Source organism: Symphalangus syndactylus, chromosome 17 (assembly GCF_028878055.3).
Source record: "Symphalangus syndactylus isolate Jambi chromosome 17, NHGRI_mSymSyn1-v2.1_pri, whole genome shotgun sequence".
Lineage (NCBI taxonomy): Eukaryota > Metazoa > Chordata > Mammalia > Primates > Hylobatidae > Symphalangus > Symphalangus syndactylus.
In genome coordinates this window covers 50,188,502-50,212,640 of record NC_072439.2, presented here as the reverse complement: position 1 = coordinate 50,212,640, position 24,139 = coordinate 50,188,502, and the positions used below count along the sequence as shown (strand labels likewise).

Below are 24,139 nucleotides of genomic sequence, written 5' to 3'. Positions count from 1 at the left end.
GCTGTAGAGCCTAATGGGAGGTGTTTGAGTCATGGGGCTCCACTCTCATGGATGTCTTGGTGCTATTTTCACAGTAGTCAGTGAGTGAATTTTTTCTCTGGCAAGACCAGATTAGTTCTCTCAAGAATGAATTAGTCCTCCAAGAGTGGGTTGTTATAAAGCCAAGATGCCCCTCAGGTTTTTCCTATTTGACCATATCTACCCCCCCTTTAACTTTCTGCCATGTTGTGATATAAGCATGAAAGTCCTCAACAGAAACCAAGCAGATTCTGGTGTCATGTTTCTTGAACTTCTCATCCTGCGGAACCCGTAAGTTAAATAATCTCTTTTCTTTACAAATTACCCAGTTTCACATATTCTGCAATGGCAACACAAAACGGAAGAAGACAACCCTAAATGGCTGTAGACAGTTATATAAGGATGAATAATCAGCATTAAAACAACTGTATCTATAATTATATAGTTTTGCTGTTTATTCCTCTCCTTGAGTGATTATTTTCTTCACTGATATACTGACTTTTCCAATCTGATTTCTTCTTTCATAGTCTATTACCCCAGTGCTGCCAAGACTGTGTGCACGTTTTCATCTTAGATTTTTAGATTTCAGAGGTAGCATGGGCATCACTACATATACAGCCTTATTTCATGGGAAAGAAGCAGATAAAAGCAGGGTTAGTACTTTGCCAAAAAAATACAACTAATTGGCTTCAGAGACTGGTATAAAGTTTCCAGAATGACATTATGAGTTAACTACAATTTCTCATATTTTAAGTGCATACTTTATACTGTAATAAGGACAGAGATATTTTATTAGAAGATAATAATGGCTAGATCTTAGCTTTACCATTACTGTGTGAATTTGGATAAGTTACTTCAGTTTTCAGCGCCTCATTTTTCTCATATATAAAATAAGCATAATAATAGTACTTTTAAAAATAGGGTTGTTACAAAGATTAAATAGATGAACACACATCAACTCTTAGAACAGTGTCTCCAAGTAGGAAGCAGTCAATATATGTTAGTTATATTATTGTTGTTATTGTTGTTGATGTTCCTTGGTATATACAAAACAAACTTTGAGCCTCTTCTTCAGGAATGCATACTACTGTGTGCAATTGATTTAATAAAATTTAACTTAAACTATGTTCCTAAGAAATTTATGGACTTGAAAATGTTTAGTTTGATTCAAACTCTGCTATATATTATCTAAGTACACTTGGGAAAGTCATTTAAATTCTCTGGGTCTCAGGTTCTTCTTTTGTAAGATTTGTTTCTAGCTCTTCTCAGGTTAAATATCATATCATATATTAAATATCATATCATATCATACATTCAGACAAAATAGCTGTCAGGTTTACTTAAAGCTTATTTGCATATACAATTCCATAATGAATTTCCAAAATAAATATTACCATAAATAGTAAAAAAAATTTGACAGAAAAAAAATCTGTCCATGAAGTTACTGTGAAGATCAAACAAATAATGAATATGAAAGAATAAATTATAAAGTGCTATATATATGCAAGACACTATTTTTCTTATTTGACCCCTCATGGAACACTAAATCCAATGGAACCCTATCCCACAAAATTATTGCTTAAGATAGAATGCAGAAGCAAGTTGTGATAGCACCATTTATTTTCTCTTGTTTATACGTACTTGATTTCCTTTATTTCCTTGCTTCCCTGTCCTTCCCTTCTTTCTTCCTTTTTCCTTCTACCCAATATTTTGAATGCTGCTCCATGCCAGGTCCCGTGCTACATATTCCAAATAATAAAATATATTTTCCCTCAAGAAATCTCATTGTCTAGTATGGGAAACACACTTAACAAAAAAGTAATAAATTATAAGTGCAAACAATAAATATATGAACTGGATAGGGAGGCTTAGTTATGTAATTATTATTTTTTAAGACTATGTTTTCATCAATTGGCATTCTCTTTTTATTACAAAATCTTGAAACAAAACAGAAGTTAAGGCTTAAACATGGAGTCATAAGTACCTTGGAATAACAACTATTATATATTTAGGGTACTGAATGTATAATAAAATAAGAAAATGTAATAGTTGTCAGATAAATTGGGTACAGTATAGTTAGATAACTTAATCTGAGCAGAACTGCAAAAGGAATTCCAGAAAACATTTCAAATGAGGCTTCAATCTTTTCTTTGCATCCTATCCTTATAGTTATTTTTTTTTTGGTTATTTGTGGTAATTGGGTCATATCATAACCTTTTGCACCTTCTTAGCTGCGTCATCACTGAACACCTTCCTGTGTGCTCCAGTCTTTTCATCCACCCATCTGTCTGACTGCTCCATTCGTCTCCTGCTGTGTCTCATTCCAGTTGACTTCTAGCTCAACTTTGCTCCCACCCACCTCTTCCTTTTATGCTCCAATGCACAGTGAGCTCAAAATGGCATCAAACTGATCTCCCTTTACTTGAAGGATCACAACACCACTGTTGCAAAATATAGGAAGTTTCTAAGTTGATTCAGCTTTCTTGTCTTTCTGTCTGCTGGTTAAATGCCATTTTTAAAAGAATTCAAATTGCTTAATTCAGACTGTATCATTTTGAGTAACTCTTCTTTTGTGGAACTTGAAGATTTGTTTCTAGCTCTTCTCAGGTTGAATATCGTATTATATCATATTACATTCACAAAAAATAACTGTCAGATTTACTTAAAGCTTATTTACATATATAATTCCATAATGAATTTCCAAAATAAATATTACCATAAATAGTAAAAAATATCTGTGGGAAATAAGTAGTCAGAACTATACTTGAAATGTTTAAAGCATATTTTTCTCTATAATGTCCTTGACCTAACAAGATAGTTATCAGCTTGTTAGTTATTATGTCTTACTGAATTGACTAAATTCTGGGGAGAGACAGGAAAAAATAACATAAATAGTTAGATAACAAAAGGCAGTTATGATAGTGATGGAGATATGCTTACTGTAATAATAGCCAACATAATTTAGCCCTAAGTGTCATGCACTGCTTTAAGTGCTTTATACATACCTATTCTCTTAGGTAGGTATTATTATTATACACATCTTACAAATGAGAAAACTGGGACCATAGATTATAAGTAACATGTCTGAAATGAGCTAACTAGTAAGAGGCCTTTCCAGGGTGTGAGCTCAGGCACTCATGTTTCCAGAGCCCACTCACTTAACCTACAATATTAAGCCCTCCATCCACCTTATATATATTTTGCATAGAATCTAATAAATGAGCTTATCCAGAGGCAATCAATAGCCCATTTCTGAAATATGTATTTTCATAGTAACACTCAAAAAAGCAAACTAAAGTCCAATAGAGTTTGCTGATGAGCTTGTATAATCATAACTTGGTTTCCTCAAGAGGTTATATAACTTCTTTGAGCCTCAGTCTTCCTGGGTGTATAATAAGGAAAATTATAGGCTATCTTGTTGGGTTATTTAAGGGATTGCATGAAGTGCTAACACAGTGGGCACACAGTAAGCATCTAACAAATAGTAGCTTTTTTTTTAGTGTTATTATCTACTAGTAAGTGAAACAATTTTAAATGGCAGTCTTTTAAAAATTCATCTCTTCTGTTTTATAAGTCCAGCATCATTTAGTTATTTGCAGTGAAGATACTGAATTTAAGACCACAGGCTTTCAAGAGCAGCTCTTTCTAAGAACATCTGTTTCCAAATTTGCAAATGTGGAAGTTTTTGTAGAAGTTCCCAGCTTTTCCATCTCTTTTTGTTAAGTCATGTGTTTCTCATAAACAATTTAATTATTTCTTTTCTTTTTTTTTTAACTGACACTTCTATCTTTTCTTGTGGACATTTTTGTCAAAAGACAAATGTTAAAGAATGTCAATAAATGAATGCTACTAACACAAGATGGGTAGAAAAACCACAAAGTTACATTGAAATGTAGATACAAGGAATTTGTTTCTTGATTACAGCATGTCATTGATCTTTCAGGTTAGTGAAAAAAAGTAGAAACTCAGAGTTAAATCCTCAAATGCCACAAGCCTAGAGAATTCACTATATATTTGGTACTATAAGAACACTGGGTAGTCCTAATATATGATTGAAGTTACAGCACACCCCAAGTAGTCAGTACAAATTACATTCTATTTTCAAGTAGAGAGAAGATACATACGTTCTGTTTCTACAACTTTAATTCAGATTGTTATATATAGCAAAATTTGAACTGTATTTTGCTAATATTTTCTATTAAAACAAAACAGAAAACAGTTTGTCCATTGGAGAAAATAAAATTCATGTGTTTATAATTAATTCATGGACAGCCTCTGAAAAATTGCTTATGAAACTAACTACCTGATATCCAAGAAGACTTTTGGCTGTTTAGAAGCTCTCTTCTTAACACAGGAAGTCATATTATTCTGAGGATAAACAAATGAAATTCCCCAAAGATTTAAAGCCAGTTCCAAACGGTCAGATGGGTTCTAATATTGGCAAAATCATATTTTCCAGATGCAGTTTAACAAATGTAAGGGTTGCTTTTTTTGTAAATAGAAATCCCTTAGCCCGTCAACATCCAAGTAAGTGAATATGAACATATAATTTAAATGTTTAGTTTTAATTGTATAACATTATCCTCAATGTAAAAACCTTAAACATGAAACCACCCCAGTGACATGTTTGGAAAACTTAAGTTAAAAACAGAGGAAAAATCCAGAGTTGTCTCAAATTCTCAAAATTGCTTATTTGAACTTTCCTAAATATCTAATATCTAATATACTAAAGGTAATATATTAGACCTTTATTTCTATTCTGCTTTAATAGTAATGGTGACTATTTTTTTTACTCCTTTACTCTAAGGCATGAAATCAATTAGAAATAAATGTATTGTGTGAGAGCTTTAGACTAGGAGATGCAGTTATATATTATTTATCTAACTTTGTATTGTATATTATGTATTATATAACTTTAAAATATAAACTTTCATTTGGTTGGTCTACATATGTTTTATATAATTTTTATAAATATGCCACAAATAATGGTCTACAACACATAGCCTGTGCATCCATGAAATTATGCAGTTTATTTTTTTTGGCAAGGAGGAAATTATCATCAGTGTTGTACCAAGTTTGTATTGAATAATTTGTCCAGGATTTAACTTTTCCCTTACTGTTAAGATTATAGAAAAAAAAAGGTCACTGTGTATTGTCTGTTTACTTCCTCAGTTTCTGTTTAATCTTTAGTGCCCAAAAATGTAGCCGTTTCTCTTTTTTTTCACAGAAGCTGAGATTATGGTTAACTATAATGTCTTACTTGCCACACAGCCCACCATCTTCTTTCCCTACTTCCCATGGTAATTGCCATTACTATCTTTCTTTTACAATATTACTGAGAATTCAGTTACACCACACCTCTAGTTTTTCTTTCTGTTTTTCTGGCTGTTGCTTCTCAATTTGATTCATTAGTTCATCATCTTCTGTAGCCCATAAAAGGCTCATGTTATGCAGGATTTCTCTTCAGCCCTGTTTTTTTTTTTTTTTAGTCTCTTTTTCACTTTAATCAAGCTCAACTTTCTCTAGGGTGTCAATGACTACATAAATTCCCATGACACCCAATTTTTATCTCCATCTTAGATTTCTATCTTTAACTCTATATATCCAACCAATAGTTGGAATTCTGTAACTGGAACTTGCTTCAAGTTTAACAAATTTAAAAGAAATTTAGCACCATCCTTCTCAAACCTGACATTTCTCTCACAATCTCAATCTCAGTTAGTAACCACGCCTGGTTGCTTTAATGAGAAACCTGGGGATCATATGAGACTTATTCTCCCCTATTTATTACATCCAATCAATCACCAGGTCATGTTGATCCTCCTCATAAGAATTTATTGCTTCTCTTCTGACCCTTTGCCACCACCATCTTCACTTGGAAACACATCGTCAATTGTCTAGACCATTGTAGTATCTTGTTTCCAGTCTTCCTCATTCTAGTCTTTTCTCCTTTCCATTCACTTTCTTTAAAGAGCTTCTTCATCTGTCACTCACCTCTGTTTGGCATCAGCTCCTTCCTATATATACTTTGAACTGTCAAAAGATTGAATTTCATGTACCTTTCAAAGAAGCCATGCTCTGTCACCCACCTTTGTAATGGCATAAGCTCTTTTTTCTGTCTTCCTATTCTATGTCCAATGCCATATATATGGCTTCCAAAATGAAGCCATTTTTCATCTTTTCACTGAAGTTGCTCTTATTTTAGATCTCTCCATTGTTCTAATATATCTGTCTATAGGCTTGTATCAGTATTTTCTTTCTAAACATGTGTTATAGATTCATTAGAATTTTATTTAATTAATATTTATTTGGTGCACACAATACAAAGTTGTGTGCTCAACATTGTATTAGATACAATTATCAGAAGTAAATAAAAGAAGGATTCCTGCTCCCAGAAGCTCAGTTTTGCTGGTAAATCTTAACTCATGTATTATTCATCTCTTCTCTGAAGGCTTTTCTGACTTCCACTTCCCCAACAAGTCAGACTCATAGGCAACTGTCACCAAGGTCTCAATGTATCATGAATTTAGCTTTTTTGTATAAATTATGTTTTACTAATTTACCTGCACTACATTGTAGGCCATTTAAATTCAGGGAATTTGTCCTTCATCTCTCAATTCTTAATTTATAAGAGCAACTCAATAAGTAATTTTCTTAATGAACAAATGAATGCAAAACTTTGGAAATGTCTACAGAACTCTCTGAGCTATTTAAATTGTATTATATCAGGATTTTAGTTTTTGATTATGTATACCTTTGATTTTTCTATTTGACTTTTGCTTTTAAAGATTTTAATTTAAAGTATACCTAAATATAATTAGAAAATCATTTCCTTTGAACTTTACCAGTTATTTATTGGAAATGAACACTTTAATATGTATAGACAAGACAAAATAGAAATCAAGGCCATTGTTCTTGAGAAGCCCATATTCTAACAAGCGAGACAACAGTTCTACATATTTCTATTCTAGATTTACCAAAATTTTATTTATTAAATTTTGAGGAGTGCCTACTATATGTCCGACACTATGCTGGATATTCTGGATTTTTAAAGGGTAAAATATGGTTCCCAGGTTAAGAATTTTGTTTTACAAATAAAGAACTAATGTTGCCTGCTCTTATCTACAGCAAGAAAAAAAATCAAATGATAGAATCATTAACTGTGTTTTGTGAACACTTTGTGAACACTTCTGTTTTATATATTTATTTTAATGAAGGCCTCTACCTAGGTCAAAAGTGTTAACATGGCTTCTAATATGGGTTGGCTGTGTCCCTGCCCAAAATCTCATCTTGAATTGTAATCCCCATTATCCCCATGTGACAAGGGTGGCACCAGGTGGAGGTAATTGGATCGGTGTTGGGGGTGGTTCTCCCATGCTGTTCTCATGATAGTGAGTGAGTCTCAGGAGATCTGATGCTTTTATAAGTGTCTGGCATTTCCCCTGCTTGCACTCACTCCATCCAGCTGTCCTGTGAAGAAGGTACCTATTTTTCCTTTGCCTTCTGCCATGATTGTAAGTTTCCTGAGGCCTCCCCAGCCATGCTGAACTGTGAGTCAATTAAACCTCTTTCCTTTATAAATTACCCAATCTTGAGTATTTCTTCAAAGCATGGGAATGGACTAATACAGCTTCCTTATGTGAAATGTAAGATTTGTGAAAAACTAACCACTTGCCTTTATCCAAGTCCTATATTTAAAAGAGGACTTCTTATTTAAAGAATTTACTTTGGGCCTGGTGCAGTGGCTCCCACCTGTAATCCCAGCACTTTGGGAGGCCAAGGTGGACGGATCACGAGGTCAGGAGTTCAAGACCAGCCTGGCCAACATGGTAAAACCCCGCCTCTACTAAAAATACAAAAATTAGCCAGGGATGGTGGCAGGTGCCTGTAGTCCAAGCTATCAGGAGGCTAAGGCAGGAGAATTGCTTGAACCCAGAAGCAGAGGTTGCAGTGAGCTGAGATCACGCCACTTCACTTCAGTATGGGCAACAGAGCAAGACTCCATCTCAAAAATAAATAACTTCAATAATGGAAGTGTAAAAACAAATGCCGGAGACAGTAATGATAAAATCTTTTGTTATATGAGAATGGTGGCAGAATATGCCACCCCTAAATATGCCATTTTGCCATAAGAATTATTTTGAGGTAAAGACATTTGAAAAATAGCCTATACTGACATTCTGCCCTTTATGTCCCAGGAGAAAAGAAACACTCTTATCACCAAAGAAAGGAGAAAGCTACCTAATGTGAAAGATGGTCTATTGTTCTAGGAGGTACCTCTCTGTACTGTCTTGTCACCAGAGATGGGAGACTGAGGCTGAGAAAAATTTATACAAACAAATCTTGTTAAAATAACTCTTACCTTTCTTCAGCTTCTTCATTTATTTCAGTTACTTTTTAACAATTGGTACTGTTTGTTCAACCTAGCATAGAAGCATTTAGTTTTTGTTGTTTCTTCCGGTCTTCACTTTTCTGTGGGGATTCCCACCTACAGGTAAAAATCTATATGCTTTTCTCCAGGTAATGTATTTTAGTTAGTTTAATTTTCAGGCCCAGACAGAGACCTTAAGAGGGTAGACGTAAAGTTTTGTCTCTTTGCCATAGGCACAGTGAAAACTGAAGTAAAAGTGAAAACAAATCATTAGCTATATTATATATTAGCTATGTTACATAGCTAATAGATATATTTAGAGGTGTGAAAGTATAGCAAGTTTGGAGAAATAAATTGCATTGACATACAGTTTTGAGTCTTGCCATTGTATAAGATATTGTTTTTTCTTTTCTATTTTCTTTTTCTTTCTTTCTTTTTTTTCTCTTCTTTTTCCGGGTCTCATTCGGCTGCCCAGGCTGGAGTGCAGTGGCATAATCATGGCTCATTGTAGCCTTGAACCTCCTGGCTCAAGTGATCCTCCTACCTCAGCCTCCTGAGTAGCTGAGGCTATGGGCATGCACCACCACACTTGGCTAAATTTTTAGATTTTTTTTTTTTTTTTTGTAGAGATGGTGTCTCTCTGTTTTTCCCTGGCTGGTCTTGAACTCCTGGGCTCAAGTGATCCTCCTGCCTTGGCCTCCCAAAGTGCTGGATTACAGGCATGAGCCACTGTGCCTGACCAAGATATACTGTTATGTAGCATTTTTTATTAAATATGCTAGCACTCATTTGCTTTTAGGTTAGAAAACAAACAACCAAAAAGCCTTAGTTTAAAAGAAAATCTATGTTATGTTTAAAACAACCAAAAAAGCCTTAGTTTAAAAGAAAATCTATGTTATGTTATGGCATGTATGGCTACAAAACACATTGAAATTTTGTGCCAGAATATTTTTGTTCATAGTCGTAGATAGATTAAGAAAATGGGAGATGTGTCTTAGTAATTTTAACGTATATTATTGCAAAAATAAGTGGCGATTTATATAGTGAAATAATAGCAGTGTTTGTGTGTATGTTTGATAAATAGGATGTGGAAACTATACAAACGTAAAAGGTTAATATTTCAAACAACAGTGTATAAATTTGATATTCCACGAAGAATTGTTTCTTTAAAAGTGAAGTTGTATTTCAATACATGAACATTTTTTTAAAATGAGTTTATGTAAAGACCCAAGTAGCTCATCTTCTGAGGAAATATTACTAAGGCAAATTTCTCAACTTTTAAGTTTCCAGTATTAAAAACATAGTAAGTATGGCGGTAGTTATAGTTCTGTTTTTACTGTTGTAAATGCAGTATAACTTGGAGTACCTCTGGTTAAATGACAAAGTTAAAATGATATTCAATATTTCCTGTGGATTCATGTTAATATGTGGTTTTAATTTGTTGCCATTCACAGCAGAACAATTTCCTCACCAGGTTTCCTCATTGAAAATAATACTCAATTTTCCAGAGCTCCTACCACACAATCTTTAGAAGTAGAGAAGTAAAATTGATTTTCAATAAAAAGGCTGATTACATCCTTGTACAATGTCCATTATCTCTAAAAAACAAACAAACAAACAAACAAACAAACCTGTAGCTTATGATACTATGGATTCAAATGACCTCATCACTCTTAGTTGCAATTATCTACCATGAAATATCTAGATATTTTCCTCATTACCAGAGAGAGCTTATTTAATATTTGCTTTCTTGGCTACAGATTAGTTCCTAGAAACTAACTTTGTTAAATAAACAAAATGAAGAACAAAACAAGTATGTATAAAAGAAAAACTTTTCAAAACGATGGAGCCAAAGATGTTGCCTTTCCTCACTCCTACGATCTGTCCAAAATGAGTAAGAAATAAGGAACTGGGAGAATAAAACAGCCATCAGCAATGAAATAGAGAATAGTAGCAACTATTTCCTGTTAAACTTCAAGATATTTTTTTCCAGATAGTCATACCAAGTTTACCATGACTCTTGGAACTGATACTCAACTTCTCTTCAAGATATCACAGAACTGTTGTGAGAAATTAGCTGGGGAAATTCCCTCAAATCTCAATGAATTCCCTGATTAGGAGAACTCATAAAAAAGATGGAAGCTCCTTCTTCTACTCTAGATAAATAGCATCTCATGTCTAGTGCTAGAGTTGGAAGACAGAGGATCTGACCATGTCTCATTGTTTCCCTGAAGTTGTTAATTTTTTGATCTACTCCTCTTGTGGAAGGAAAACAAATATACAAACAAATAATACTTTTTGCCATACGTTGCCTTCACACATTGCTATATATCAGTTTCCTTAGATTTATTGTCAATCTTAATGGTAAAGATGAAGAGAAAAGAGACAAACTGGAGTAAAATCACATATGTGTATCTGTGCCAGCCACATTATCTCCAGAGCCCTCAAAGTTAACTACCTTTGTAGAAAATGACGCATAACAACAATGGGCCATTGACATCACTTCACAGCTGCTATTAGAGTGGCTGAACTGCTTCAGGAGAGTAGACAGAGAGTGAACAGAGACCAGAAACTGGACTACCCCTTTTGCTTGTTTGTAATCTTCATGAATGGGATTAATGCCCTTATAAAAGAGGCCTGAGTGAGACCCCTTGCCTCTTCCAACTGTGAGAACACAGGAAGAAGGTGCCATTTGTAAATCAGAAAGTGGGCACTCATCAGACACCAAATCTGCTGGTAACTTGGTCTTGAATTTCCCAGCCTCCAGAACTGTTAGAAATAATTTTTTGTTGTTTATAGGCCAAACAGTTTATGACATTTTGTTGTAGCAGCCTGAATGGATTAAGACAGAAAGTTGGTACTGAGAAGTGGGGGTGTTATTAAAACGCAGCTTAGGAACTGGGTAATTGGCAGAGGTTGGAATAGTTGAGGTGAATGCTAGAAAAAGCCTACATTGTTATGAATAAAACATAAGGAGTGATTGTGGTGAGGGCTCAGAAGGAGAGCAGTACAGTTATAGAGATAGCCTCAATCTTCTTAGAAAATACCTAAGTGGTTATGAATGGAAGAATGTTGGCAGAAGTATGATTTGTAAAGGCCATTCTGATGAGCTCTCAAATGGAAATGAGGAACATGTTATTGGACAGTGAAAGAGAGGACATCCTTGTTATAAAGTGACAAAGAACGTGGAAGAATCATGTTCATATTCTAGTATTTTTTTTGGAAAGTAGAATCTGTGAGTGGTGCAAGTGGGTGTTTGGCTGAGCAAATATCTAAGCAAAGTGTTGAAGGTGCAGCTTGTTCCCTCTTGACTGCCTGTATAGTTAAAAGTGAGGTGAGAGAAGTTATTTTAAGATGGAATTGTTAATCAAAACAGAACCAAACCTTAAAATTTTAGAAAATTCTCAGCCTATCCATATTGGAAAAAAAAATGAGAAAGCATGTTTGGGAGAGAGCAAGGATTTGGACAAATGATAAGAGATTACTATGGATTGTATGGATGGACCATCTCAACTGGAGCCAGGCACTATTCACCAAGATGATAGGGAGTTTATTTAGCCATCTAAACAGCAGCCAGGACCCATTGTCAAAGAAAATGGAAGAATGACCCCCAAGACATTTCAGGGATCATCTAGGCTGCTCCCACAATCAGAGGCCTAGAGTGCTAAGGCCTGGGGTGAGAAAAATTTCAAAGAAAGAGCTGCCATTGCCCAATGATAGCACACAACAAGGACTCTGCTGTTCTTACTCCATTGCTTTGTTTTTTGCTGTCCCAGGTGCAGCCCTGAAAAACCGTAGTAAAGTGAGCATTGTGCCCAGCAAAGCTATGGTGGCATAGTTACCGCCACCTAGATTTCAAAGGATGCTTTGGAGAGCCACAAGGTCCAGGCAGGAAACTGCAACAGAGATCCTCCATCAAGGCAATACCCAACAGAGCCTTAGAGGCAGTGCCTCCTTTGTGACCCTGGACTGGTGGAGCCACCTGTGTGGCATGTGAATTCCACTGTGGAGAGCCACAAGCACTCCAACCCATGAGACTACAATATGGGCTGTGTCCAGCAAATTTATGAAAGCAGGACCACCTAGAGCCAACTTTTGCTAGGCAAAGATTCAGGAGCAGAATCTCAGTCCTAGTGTGTCCAGAAGGCAGGATCTCTGGCCCATTAGATCTGGAGGGCAGAACACTGAGCCAAAGAAGATTATTCCAAAGCCTTAAGATTTAATGTTGTATGCCCTGTTAAATTTTGGACTTGACTGGGGACCTGTCCTTCCTTTTTTCTTTCCTATCTCCCTTTCGGAATGGGAATGTCCATCTTACGGCAGTTCCATCATTATATTTTGGAAGCACATAATATGTTTGATTTCACAGGTTCATGATTGGAAAGCAATTTGCCTCAGAATGAATGACAGGTTGAGTCTTACTGAGACTCAATCTCTATATGTACTTTGTAAAATGCGTGCTCTGCAAGATATGCCTTGGAAATTAGCAGTTATCAGTTTTGTTGTGTCACCTGTGGTAAAATAACATATACCCTGACTCAGTTTTCCAACATATGGTTTAGGTAAAAGTTCCATATTTTTTTGTTAGCATTGTACAAACCTTGTAAAGAAAAATGGTCAATTGATATACAGTATTATGTACATGTTGGGTGTAGTTTTTCAGAAAGGAGACATTCCAAAATCTCACAGAATTTGGTGTGACTTTGGAGGAATGTAAAATAATCATTTGAAACTACCTTTTGCAACTGTGGACCAATAACAGAAAAGGGGAGAAACACCAGTTGAAAGCCTTGTATGGCAAACCTTTTGTTCTATCAAATGTGTTGCCAAAATGGCTGCCTTACTGAAATGCAGGAAAGTCATCTGAAATTGGAGTTGGACTTTCCGATGGTCATGAAGTCTTTTCTTCACCCTTTTTTAGGCTGGGTGGACCCCTGTTGCAAAAGTTTCAGCAAATGTAGGGAAAAGGCAAACAGAGACAAAATTACCCCATTCCCACAACTGTAAATGACTTCCCACCAATTTCTTAATTAATGTTATTAATAATATAAGTCTACAGTATGTTTAAAATTAGTAGTGACTTTCCTCTAAAAAAGCATCAAGTTTAATGTTAAATAAAACAAAAGAAAAATAACAAACAAAACCTTGGACATGACCTATCACACAAGAAAATAAGATAAAAGTTGAACAAATGATATTAAATTATAATGATTTATGTATTACATGATTACATACTGAGAAAACCAAACTACTAGAATTAAAATTAGTAAATAAATTGCCAAGAATAAACAAAAACAACTCCCTTGAAAACGAATAATAATCACTTTTAAAATACAATTAAATAAAGATATAAAGCACATAAACTTACCAAGAACTATGCAAAGCATACATAAAAACAAAATACTGGTGATCATAAAAAATGGTAAGTAAGTAGAGAAATATCACATGGTCTTGGCTAGAAATATTTTGTTGACAAATTTTTCCCAATTAGGCTGTGTATTTTGTATAACAGCAATCAAAATTACAAAGGGTTTTTAATTGAAAAATTTGTAAAATATATCCTGAAAAATAAGTGGACAAAAATATCCAGCCAAATTCTGAAAAAGTTGTGTAATGAAGGAGACTAACCTTATCAAATATGAAAGTGTCATTTAAACTAGATTGATTGAAACTATAGTGAGAATCCAAGAATGGACAGATCAGTTAAAAAGAACAAAGTCTCTACAAATTAGCAGAATAATTAAATATTTGACAAGAGTAGCTTTTTGAATCACTGAGCAAGGTTCTGGTTATACCAGAAAAAAAAAAAGTGAGAGGCAATTGGATACATATTTGAGAACCAAAATAAAGACGACAAATAAAGCTCTTATGCCTTATATAAGCATATATTCCAAATATATTAACGATGTAATATAAATACTAGAAAATATAATAGATCGATATTTTTATAATTTTGATATTCAAAAGCCCTCTAAGCACATGTCAATGGTAGAATACACAGAATAAAATATTGATGTACTTGATTAAGTACAAATTAACACATTGTGTTTGGCAAATACACAAATATTAGAAAAATTATGCTGGAAATATATATTTATGAAACACCTATTCTAATAATGTTGCTAGTTACAAAACAACAGAAAATTACTGGTTAACATTAGCCTAAAGGTTGTTTTGGGAGTTGCTCACAGAACCAACAGGAAGGCTTGAGAAGCGAGTTTAATCAGAAGCAAGATGGAACAAGTACAGCAAAGGCACTGTACCAAAATGGCGTATTTTCACTAAGAGGTCATGGAGAAGCTTTGGGCCTTTTTACTTTACCACGGCTATCTCAAATTATCTCTAAAAGACTCTCCGTATTGAATTACCTCCTCTAGATTCAATATCCCCTGCAGAAACATCTGATTGGCCATCCTTAGGGCATTTGACTCCAATATACTTGCTATACTAGGTTGGAGAGAGAAAATGGCATGTCTTATTTGGCTTCCTGAGTGGGAGGCAGTGTGGAATTCTCTCATATTCGAAAGGGTATTTATTTGTTGGACAGCCTGAACAATTATTTTCTACTAAGAAGTTTATATTTCTTTTCATTTGAAAACCTTTTGTAAATCAAATAAGGAAAAAAATAACCAAATAGGAAAAAAAAGAGCAAACAGCACAAAAATGCAATGTGGAAGTAGAAATACAATGACTAATAAGCCTATCACATGTCTAACTTTTCTAGTAATCAAATAGTGCAAATTATTGAAACAATTAAAATGAGAAAAAAATTGATTAGCCAAAAGTATAAAAGTTTTGAAATATCCAGTGAAGTTAGTGAAGATAAGAGGAAATGGATACTTTGATACAGTGTTGGTGGAAATATAAGTTGATTGAATCATCTCAACTATATTTGTACCAGTACATTAGCTTCATAAAAGCTGCCATTCTTTTCTGTTTTGATTATTGCCATATTTGAAAAGACTACAATAGTGCCTGAGAAACATTGCAAATTCTTAATAAATCCTTGTTCAATAAATTAATATCAACATTTAAAATCTAATAGTCTTTTACCATATAATTCTACTCCTAAAAGTTTACCCAAAGGATGTAAACATGTGTCTTAGTCTGTTTTGTGCTGTCACAAACTGGGTAGTTTATAAAAAACAAAAATTCATTTCTCACAGTTCCGGATGCTGGGAAGCGTAAGATCAAGACGCTGGCAGGTTCGACTGGTGAGAGTTGCGTTCTCCAGATGGAAGAAACATTGTGTCCTCACCTGGTGGAAGGTGGAAGGGTAAGCTACCAAACACTGCAAAGATCCTTTAAAAGCATCTTAATCCTGTTCGTGAGGGACGAACTCTCATGACCTAATCACCTCTTACAGACTCTACCTCTTAATACTTTCACATTGGCAACACCTGATTTTGGAGGTAATATATTCAAACCCATAGCAACAAGTATGCAAAATAGAAATCAAGTATATACAGATCTTACTTTGTCTATTAAAGTGTGAGAAAAACAATTTGAATGTTCAACAATCAGTTATTGGTTAACTATATTATGGTCTCTACAAGTAGTGAAATGTTATATAGTTTTAAAAATATATATCTATATTTGTTAACATGAAATAATGTCCATGACACATTACTGAGTGCAAGAAAAGCAGTTTGCAAATGTTATCCCATTAGATCTGATTTTTATTTTTTCAAAAGGAAGTTACTATAGGTGCATACTTATCTAGACAGAGCCTGCTAATTATATACATCAAAATAGTAACAGTGGAATATCCTCTACCCCTTTTTTTCTTTTCCCCTCCTGAATAGTTCAGTCCAAAACCCATTAGGCAGGGTGTCTATAAAGGTAAGGAAATGACACCAGACAGTAGTTGCAATCCCTCCACAATCCTCACTTCCAAAGCAAACAAAACAAAACAAAACAGCAACATTCTTGACTACTGCTTCTTCTTTTTCCAAGCTTACTTATCCCGGTTCCCTGATCCTCAAAATTTTTGTGATATATAATCCAATGATTGTTCTGCCTGACATCTCTGCCTCTCCCAAATATTCTTTTCTTATTAGCCTAAATTCCATCACTTTCTAGCATACACCCTCAGCTTCCTCTTCTCTCCCTTTCTTAGCAATCATTGTTTTCTTGGAAAATACTAGCAAAAAGCAATCCTTATGTTAGGTAAGTTATGTCAGGTAATGTTAACAGCTATGGAGAAAAATAAAGTGTGGATGTAATTTTATATAGCATTTATTGTGGCACTATTCATAATAGCAAAGACTTGGAACCAACCCAAATGTTCATTAATAATAGATTGGATAAAGAAAGTGTGGCACATATACACCATGGAATACTATGCAGCCATAAAAAAGAATGAGTTCATGTCTTTTGCAGGGACATGCATGAAGCTGGAAACCATCATTGTCAGCAAACTATCACAAGAACAGAAAACCAAGCACCACATCTTCTCACTTATAAGTGGGAGTTGAACAATGAGAACATGTGGACTTAGGGAGGGGAACATCACACACTCGGGCCTGTCAGAGGGTAGGGAGCTGGGGGAGGGATAACATTAGGAGAAATACCTAATGTAGATGACAGGTTGGTGGGTGCAGCAAACCACCATGGCACGTGTATACCTATGTAACAAAACTGCACGTTTTGCACATGTACCCCAGAACTTAAAGAATAATAATAATAATAAAAGAAGAACAGTACTGTGGCTGGAGCAGGATACTGTTGTGGGGGGTGGGGAGTGAAGCAATAGTAAAAGATGATCTCAGAGAATTACAGGTGGCCAGACATGTAGGGCCTTAAGTTACTACCTAAAATCCTAACCTCTCTTAACATTTTGACGTATTTTCTTCTAGTTTTGTTTCTTATCTAAACGTTTCATATAGTTGAGATTATATCACCTATCTTATTTTCTTGCACTGAGCCTTTTATAACATTACCCCTTCAGCATTTTTTCCAATGGCACAACACTTCCAACATATTTTAAATTATTGCATAATATATTATCATATATACATATGCAATGTCATTACTACGTACTGGTCATTGAAATTATTAACAGGCAGAAAGAAGGTAAGGAGTACCAGTCTAATGATTCTGCAACTCAGCATCAGGCCTCTTTATTTTGACTCTCTCCTGACTGTAGAACAGTTCTTGCCTCATTTGCAAGACTGTGTATACCTTCCCTATTCCTTTTTTCTTTCTTTTTTAAGAAAAATCTAGCCCATTACAGCGCCCATATCTTGATAAGGTTCTCATTTTCTTGTTTCTGGGGCTGAAACCTCTGCAGTTCTCGGATGCAGTTTCTATAAAAATAAATCACTCATTGCTCTAGACTTATTTCTTAGACAAAATACAGATGTTATATTTTGGACTTGTTATATATTAATACAGTATTACACAAGTCTATGATAAAAAGTATATTACCACATAGCCAACTTTCAATTTTTCTATTATGAAATGCCAATATGATGTTTGGAGTAAAACAAGAAAGATGCTTGGTTTTCATAACTTACAAATAATTTAACTCACCTAAACAATGGGAGAAATATGCTATATTGAGGACCTTATTAGTTCATTATGATTCAAGAATTTTTAAAACAACGCCTGGGTCCTTTGCACCACACAGCTGGAATATGGCTGGAGGTGCTCTGAATCATGGGGAATCCAGAAAGAGAAGTATAGAATAAAGATTGATAAGGAATACACTAAGCAGATGTTTTATTTCTTCCTTTTGGGGATAATTCTAGAGATTATCACAATATGGTCTGTGGGAGGTGGAGAGAGAACAGGTAACTGGGATGACCCTGAGGTAGCTGGGAAACTCCATGTCTTTAGCACAAAGTTCTGTCAATAACACCAAATACTGGCTTTCAGTTATAAAGATGCTGCTAAGTCAGCATCTTCCACACTGCCTTATTGAATCGGGATTTAGTAACATAACTTGGATCTTCACCCCAAAAGTGATCAAAAGATCTGCATCATCATATCAGCCTTTACTAAGTATTAGGGGCATATTGGATGTGATGCTGAAAAGCTTCTTTCCGGTTCCTAAGAATCTGGGTGCTTTAGTGAGATAAACTAGTTACTGCTACTTGGTTTTAAAAAAATGGCCATGGATATTAGTAATGTACTTACCATTACTTAAATAGCATAACAAAGGGAGCTGAATTTTCTCTGACCATAACCTGCCTCCTGCTATCTTTGTTGTGTTTATATGTATGTGTGTGTGAGGGGGACATTTGAAAAGCACAATACTGTGAATATATAGTATGTTCACTTCAAACTTTAATTCAGAAAACGAAACCTCAAGGAGAAGAAACATTTGAAACTCAGATAAATGCCATTTTGTCTTTCAAGCTTATGGAAAACTTTCCTCCCTAAATCTTCCCCAGTGCATCTAGATTATGGCTTCCGGTGGAGCTTCCTAATCACACAGTAGGGAAGATACATTAGTGGAAGTCAGAGTAGGGTATTGAATGGACTAATGGAAGCTTTTTAAGAATTCCAAGTACCCTTCATATTAGAACCTTTGTCATAAAGGTGACAATATTAACAATAATAATCCTCTCTAACAAAAGACTAATATCAGGTCTGGCTCCATAAGAGCCACTGGTTCCCCTGTGCTCTGTCCGAGGATGCCCTGATTTCCATTTCTAGTCCTGAGTACATATTGTTCAATTTAATAACCTAAATTTTCACAAGTAAAACAGATCTTCAGAATGAATTCAGTAATTAGCTTCCCCGTTAGAGGGCTCATTTAATTTCAAAGCTAATGCTATCCACGTTTCCGTTTCTAATTAATCCAAATATAGCAATGCTATAGTAACCAGACAACATGTTCTTTGAAGAGCTGAAGCTATGACATTGTCATGACATCAGCAGACTTTCATTAGTGATATGATTTTAGAACACACTTTAAAACAAATGGAATCTTTTCTTGTCTATTTTCTTGACTTATTGCTTTTGTTTTGTGATTTTAAAATGTTTGAAATATATGCAACCTCTTCCAGTCTGATTTCTTAAGAAGTTTTTAGCTATTTATAAACAAGATAAATGCTTTCGTAAGATTCAGAATAGAAGAATAGAGGTTGAGATTATTTTGAGATCAATGTCCTTGAGAAATTTAAGACAGCTATGGAAAGTTTCCTTGAGAAGTATTAGAAATATATAACTACCTGACAGCATAAAGAATCAGATTCCATTTGATTAGAGGATTTGGCATATGTGAAATTATGTAATGCTAGAATCCTACCTTCAGTTCTTTCTAGGAATATTTATAGATATTTATAATTTGTATATTTTTGTGTAATATGTAGATGCATATATATGTGTACATATATATCCATATTTGAAGCTATATTTAGTTATTCTTCCCTTAAAAATATCATTAAATGGAATATGGCATTGGCCTGTTTCCTGTTCAGTCATAAGGAGGATTATTTAAATGTGGTTAACTGCATGTCACATTTTCAAATTACATTGTCAAGGTTTTTCTACAGGAAGGATGAAATTAGAGATTTACCAATAGGTAAATATATTAATATAAATATACAATGATATGTTATATATGTTCATACTTACATAGGAAGCAAAATGAAATAAATAAATAATAATAGACTGGTTAGCTGAAGGAGAGTCGAAGTTGTTCTAATCATTTATTTGGAGGTCAATCTGGCAGTTTTGTCTGGAAAAAGTCTGATCAGTTCACAGAAACAATAGGCTTGAGACAACCCCAAGAAAAGTGTAAGAACTATCTGATCAAAAGGATCACAAACAGAGAAAAATGAAAAGAAGCAATCAGTGAGAGATCCAAGGCCTACTGCCATCAAAATTACTGTTGAGAACAATGAGATAAATTGGATCCTCCCTGAGTGGTTGGAATTATGATTAGGACAGCTTTCTAAGAATGATTTTTAAATGGTTTGGATGAGGTTTTCAAGTGAGAATGAGACATTAACAGTTTTTAAAACCTTCAAGAAAAATGGTCAAGCTGTAAGAATGTTTGACCTCTGCTTCCTAGAACCAAAGCAAAGATAGGCTGTTTCATAATAACAGAGCACCACCTTGTGTTAGTAAGTTATTACACCTCCTTGGGACACCTAAGGGAGGCTCTTTCCATCGTATTAAGTGAGAGCCTGTCAGTAACGCTCGAGTACAACAGGCAAGTGTCATAGCTTCCTACCATTTTAAGCTCTAAGCCTTATGTAGTGTCTGTGTTTGTGTTCCTAGGAAGATAGAGAAAATGATGTAGAGAGGTGATGAATCGGACAAAACAAAAAATGCTTTTTTTTGTATTTTTAATATGAATGCTTTTATCTCAGGAAGGAATTTATCAACTAAATTCACAGCACTGATACCACATTGTTTTTGCATTGAACACATCATATTCATTGTTTCTTAACATGAACTAGGTTAAGTATCAAATCTCAATGAAGCAATTTTGAATTTAAAATAATTTAGAAGTGCATTATTTCTGGAGTCTTCAACAAATAATTGTTAAGGAACAATGAACGATGTAAAAATCTTAAGATGAAAGTAAAATCACCTTAATTTTTTCTAGTAAAGACACAACATTTATAAAGTAAGAAGAAACGTTAGTCGAATAGCATTAAAAGCCTTCACTTTCCTATAATTGCTGCCCTAAAAATTTTATCTTTTACATAAAGAGAAATTTAAAGCCATGCAACAAATATAAATATCTTGCTCATTCTTCAAAATTAAACTCAAATCTTAACGAACAGTCTTCTGTGGTCACTAGTGTTCTTGTGGCACTTGATTTGTAAAATTAAAACTGTCTTGTATTAAAATGGTTTTTGCTCATGTTTCATCTCTTCTAGCATATCTTCAGCTCTTTGGCTGTAATGTACTGCCCTCAACCTTTTTTGTGGCCCCAAACTATCTAGGAGAGTTATTGTCCTATAAAACTTTCTGTGATGATAGAAATGTTTTCTGGACTATCCAATATGGTAATCATTGGTCACATGTGGCTATGGAGCAATTGAAACGTGGCTAGTGTGACTGAGGGACAAATTTTAATTTTAATTTTAATTTCATTTTTTTTTTGAGACAGAGTCTTGCTCTGTCACCCAGGTGGGAGTGCGGTGGTGTGATCTCGACTCCCAGGCTGCAGATCCATGGCAACCTCTGCCTCCCATGCTCAAGTTCAAGCGATTCTCATCTCTCAGCTTCCTGGGTATCTGGAACTGCAGGCTTGCGCCACCACGTCTGGCTAATTTTTGTATTTTTAATAGAGACAGGATTTCCCCATGTTGGCCAGACTGGTCTTGAACTCCTAGCCTCAAGTGATCTGACCACCTTGGCCTCACAAAGTGGTGGGATTACAGGTGTGAGCCACCGTGCACAGCATGATTTTTAAATACTAATTAATATAAATTTAAATGTAAATAGTCTCATGTGTCTAGTGGCTACTGTATGGACAAGATGGACCTAAAAAATACCTTAGAAAAATATATATTGAATGAATAAGTGTCAAATTATTAGAACATTATGTGTTAAATTATTTCTACTTTTTGTTGTAGGAAATAATTACAATTTTCAGCTTCATGTTTTGTGTCTTATCTCAAATAAAGCTTGAGAACTCTGTAACTCATTCACATAAGAATTTTTTATAACCTAAATTATTGAGATAGTTTTGCTTCCTTCCTATACTCACTTTCTGTCCTTTATTCTCATATAATTATTTTAAGTTTTGCCTCACAATTCTGCATAAATTCTGAAAAGCAATAAATTTAATTATTTGAACAACATAGGAGAGTTTTTAAGTATATATGTAAGTGAACTTGAAATCTATATGAGTAGATTTAAATTTCAGCACTATCTTGTTCAAATGTCAAAAGTAAAGTCACAGAGGAACCCCTTATCTCATTAAGTCCTCCTCTCCCTCCATCCTGGCCAATGGCTTAGAATAATATGACATCCTGAAAAACTTTTCTGGATGGTACCCTGCAAGTGTATAGGCATATTGAAATATTTTGCATTCAACTCCCAAATTATTTTCATTTAATTTACTCATAAAATATTATATCTATATTATATGCCAGTCACTTAGCCAAGTACTGAGGCAGATACATAGGCAAACTCTCTATATAATACATCCTTAAGGTTTTCAGTTTTGGGGCCAGGAAGCAGTTAGTTTTGACAGTTATTAATATATATTGAACACTTAATTCTTTCAAGATCTCTGTGGTGGTATCATTAACCTCATTTTATAAATGATAAAAGCAAGCCTTGGAGAGGTTAAGTAGCTTCTTTAAAGTAATACTGTAAAGCTGACAAATGAAAAAGCCAGAATTCAAATTTAGGTCCTGTTACTTGCAAGTCAGACAATGATAACCGTCATGTTTTATTAAATTTTTAATAAATACTTATTTTAAATAAACCTTTATGAATGCGTTAAGAGTTTGCTGGAAAATGTTACTAGAACTCAGTGAGTATGTTTCTCATGAATTCAAGTATATCAAGTATATACTTTTTTGATTATCAGAGATGTGGATTCAAACATAAAGGAGGGAGAATTTTGTCTCATAACCAAATAAACACATATTTATCAAATAATATGTAATTTGAACTAGACACAAAACAGATCCCCTAATTATGTAGTTGAGTTTTTGTTGCTGTGCAGGCATTTCTGATCATGTATTTTTATTCATCTACAGGATTCTCTGAATCACTATTTAAATAAGATATCCTAAAAAGTTCATTAGATGGTGTTTTGTGTTTAATTATGAAATATGAAATGGGAAACACATTTGTATTATCCCAGCAGAATGGGGATAGGAGGGCATATCATGCTAACTTTTACTTGAAATATGGATGTTTAATATTTTATTTAATATGAAACACATATTACCTTTTAAAAGTTAGAAAATTCTGCATTTTTAACAATGTACTTTTTCCCTTTAGTTTTTTTCTAAATGTGTAAACACAAAGTTTTGTTACCTTTTGAGTTGTAGAGATGGTGACCTTGCTTTGTAGAAAAAAACATTATTTTCAAGCATATGCAATCTACATTTCTGAGGTTAAATGTGAGAATTTGATAATAGATTCAGTATAGCTTCATGTCAAAATAGCTAATCTTTATTGTTTTGAACCTATTTCTTCTTTCTTTCTTTCTTTGTGTGTTTTTTTTTTTTTTTTTTGACAGAGTCTCGCTCTGTTGCTCAGGCTGGAGTGCAGTGGTGTGATCTCAGCTCACTGCAATCTCCACCTCCCAGGTTCAAGTGTTTCTCCTGCCTCAGCCTCCCGAGTAGCTGGGATTACAGGCATATGCCACCATGCCTGGCTTATTTATTTATTTATTCATATTTTTAGTAGAGATGGGGTTTCACCATATTGGTCAGGCTGGTCTTGAACTCTTGACCTTGTGATCCGCCCGCCTGGGCCTCCCAAAATGCTGGGATTGCAGGCGTGAGACACTGTGTCCGGCCTTCTATCTTTCTTATGTAAATACTTTTCTTCTTTCTGAATGTCTCAAAATTAAATTTTAGGAAATATTAAAATTTTTGGTAAAATATTTCTACCTTATTCACATTATTTTATTTCTCTTTTTAAATTATTTGACAAAGCTGGATTTCATTGCTGACCAGTTATGCTTATGACGAAGTACCTTTGTACTACATCAAAAACATTAATTATTCAATTATTTCTTTTAACTTATTGGCAATCATGTATCTCATTCATCAGTTGGTAAGTACATATTTTTGAGCATTTTCAGTATGTCCAGCA

At 34.4% G+C, this 24,139-nt stretch overlaps 1 long non-coding RNA gene across 1 annotated transcript in view; it reads right to left on the bottom strand.

Moving 5' to 3' along the window:
* Nucleotides 1–450: 450 nt before the first annotated feature.
* LOC129466011 (uncharacterized) overlaps nucleotides 451–24,139 on the bottom strand; it is a 124,209-nt gene continuing 100,520 nt past the window's right edge. Inside the window, exons 5-6 of the long non-coding RNA XR_010116439.1 lie at nucleotides 1,660–1,757; nucleotides 451–637 (exon numbers count right to left, since the gene is read on the bottom strand). This is a non-coding gene — a long non-coding RNA (uncharacterized lncRNA). The remainder of the gene's footprint in view (nucleotides 638–1,659; nucleotides 1,758–24,139) is intronic.